Here is a 3,507-nt window from a genome sequence, read left to right as displayed (position 1 = left end):
GTCTCTGCGCGAAGTGAGCTTGGGGCCAAGTGGTGTTAATGTTTCGATTATGTGAGTCAGTGGAAAGGACTAGGTGCTCTTTTTGGGCGTAAGCTATGAATGATGACTGTTATAAGCGTAAACCCTTTATCAGGATACTTGGGAGGAATAGATATGTACGTCGGGTACGAATCTGTAATATGGGTGATTTACTCTTAGGACCGGCCGGCTCGAGTTGTGAATTACCTTATTGTGGATTCTTGTACTTGAGTACCAAAAAGTGGAGAGCCCTAGAATAAGGGCCTGTATCTTGATTGCACTTGAGACAAGTTTTAATGGCAAAAGTCAAGGCGCGAAGGATCCTAATATTTGACCTAGTTATTGGACTGATTGAGGGAATAAATCTCGGAAGCTATCATGGACTAATCTCAAAATAGTCTGACAGGGTTTCTATAGATGGTGGCTAGATTATACTGTACGTCGAGAAATTTGCACTGAAGATCTGTTTCCTTCACCCATGACTGTGAAGACATGATAAGTGTTTATTTCGAATGTGGGGCGGTTTGATTACAACTATATGGATATTTCTACTCCTCTTGTGACATTCTTTCCTATGCTTCCTTGACACCTATCCACTAATGTCTAAGTATGGACTTGACTCGATTATGATCGTGGCGAGATCGTGAGTTTTGGAATTATGCATGGGAATTTGAGAAAAGAATTGGATTCTATACCTGTATGCAAGAGATTGAGATAGGAGGTAGAAGTTCCGACACATAAAGTACGCTTTAGGGTTGCTATGTGCATAAGTGATAAGGATACTCTCGTATTGAAATTCCCGAATAAGAATGAGTGGCATTGTATTCTGAGCTATTAGCCTACCTGTATTCTATTATCTTGTCTATCTCACTTGAGGATAGCTACGTTTAATTCCTTGTGGTAGGATCGGAGGAGAATGAATTTAAAAGTTATATGACTAGAGTTTCCAATTGTAATTAGTTACTTACTTTGCTCCTTTGATTTACTGGCAAGCTACTATCGAGATAAGTGAATTAGTGAGATGACAAATGTGACTGATCTGCATAAGAAAATAGAGGTTATTAAAAAAGAAATAGAGTTCCAAAAGAGATGAACTGAGTACTGGGAAAGATGATGGGAACCAAAATACCTAGAGAACATTGAACTATTGCATCAGAACATACGATTGAAAGGAAATATGAAGGGGTTCCACAAGAGGTACAGAATAAGTTTGTACCAGTACATTTGCCAAGTTGAATAGCCATTAATGAGGTTTTTGCCTGGATAAGTTATAATCATTGGACTATGCATAGTGACATTTTTATATAGCAAGATGTATTCCCTTAGGAACAGTGGACTTGGTACCTGCTGTTTTAATAAGTGCTATGAAATATTGGTGGTGGTGCAATATTGGATCCTTATCCCTGAGTTTATTGCCCTACTTTGGTCTTTGAGTTAAAAATTTATCGTTTGTCGCTCGAAGGGAAGAAATGATTTAATGTACAGAGTGTATGGGTTAAAGAGCTAGCAAGAATAGTAACCATGTTGTAACTCTTCTTTCTATCGAGATTAAGGTTTGCGTCACATTTTTCACCTTGACTAAATCAACAATTTGACCGAATTGTCTTCATCTTCCCTCTTACTTGGCCGAACCAAGAGAGAAGAGAAACCAAAGAGAGACCTCCAACTCCAACCTCAATTTTGTACTTGAATCTGAAGTTACTCCATGGAAATGTTAACTAAGAAAGATTTCAAGGTATTGGTGGAGCGATTTTTGAGGAAGAAGCCCTGGATTTCCATCTTTCTTGAGGTTACAAGGTAACTTTGGCTAGCAATTTTCCTCTACTACCAATATAGGAAAACTAGTGGATTAAGGTAGTACTTTTGGCAGCTTTATGGAAAATTTCATGGGTTGAACTAGTGTTATGGTAATTTATGGTTTTATGGTGAATTTTCTACCACACGTCATGCTTAAGTACTGACCATGGTCTGATAGCTTTGTTATGACTTGCCTAAAGAAAATTCAAGCTTGTGATTAAGAATTTCAGCTTCGGGTTTCATTTTGCTAAACTTGAGTAGAGACGGTTATATGCTTGATGTAGTGAGTTGTGGGCTTGATATTTATATGCTTGAGTTGAAGCTATTTCATGGGAAGAATGAAGCCTTGAATGGGCTAGGAAAAGTTAGTAAACACAAAGGATGTGCCGCTGAAAATTTTTTCCGCAGGGAACCTTGGAAGGTTTTACAGAATTTGTTATATCTTGATGTAGAAAAGTCAAAATTGAGTTTTATTATGTTTGAAACTAGATTCAGAGTATCAGTATTGTTCTCAATTTCCATGAATATCTATGATTTTTCAAAGTTGACTGAAACTGTATACCTGTTCTGTCTGTTACTGGGTGAAGCAGCAACTTTAGGTTGGAATTTGACCGACTCGTGGATTGGATCTTACAATGGTACCTTCTAGAAAGTTGTAACAATTTGAATCCATATTCCGACGGTATAAAGTTTTTTAAGTTTTGGACATAAGAAGCTCGAGATAAGATTTTCAAATGAGATCACGCAAAACTAAAAAAATTTCTATTTTTCCTAGGATTATTCCTACTTACATTCCCAACTTTAGGATTGGAGTTGGTAAACTATTTTGAGGTTGGTTTATGAGTAGAAACGAGACTTAAATGAAAGGAAAATGAGTTCTTCAAACCACCTTAGGTCGGACAGTTTACAACTTTGCATTTTGAACGTCTTTTCTACTTTCTCTAAACGTTTGGCTATAAGTGATACTTTTCTGCTCTAAATGACTTTTGCAACATTGATTAGTAAGGACATAAGGATTATTCTTCGATGGGAACAAGCTAGTATTATATTTCGATAGGTTATACAACTATGAAACTTGTAAATTGAAACATGTTCTAAATAAAGATTTGTAGCTTCAATTCCTACATAATATGGCTTTGTATTGCTGGTCTTACTAAAGCATGCGCTCACAGGACTCGAGAGAGTTAAAAAGGATATTCATCGAAAATATTTTGAACTACTCAGTAATCAAGCTGAGAATCTCGAGGGCGAAATTCTTTAAGGGGGAGAGAGTGTGAGAACCCTCATTTTTAAAATACAATTTCCCCAAACTACATGCCTTGCACCAAGATTTAAACCACCTCTTATATGCCCTGGCATTATATTTCACAATGTGTTACAACAAATCCCTTGTATTGACCCTCACTTTAAAACACAATTTTCTTACTTACATGCCTTATTATAAGATCTAGACCATTTAATATATGCCCTTACAAATTATTTTCTATGTGTTATAATAATTTCCATGCATTTCATTTCAATTCATTTTACTTGAAGTAAAATATTTCCTTGAGCTAGGTTGTAAATAATTCACCACTTGTAATTGTCCAAGTGTTCTTTTATTAGTGGTAGAGACTTTATGTGAGAGATTAGAGGTGTTGAATAATTATTGGTGCATTTGGAAAGGTAAGAATGGCATTAGTCAAAGATTAA

The sequence above is a fragment of the Coffea arabica genome, chromosome 6e (assembly GCF_036785885.1).
Source record: "Coffea arabica cultivar ET-39 chromosome 6e, Coffea Arabica ET-39 HiFi, whole genome shotgun sequence".
NCBI classification, from domain to species: Eukaryota; Viridiplantae; Streptophyta; class Magnoliopsida; order Gentianales; family Rubiaceae; genus Coffea; species Coffea arabica.
The sequence above is the reverse complement of the archived record's forward strand: the minus strand, read 5'-3'. Positions refer to the sequence as shown.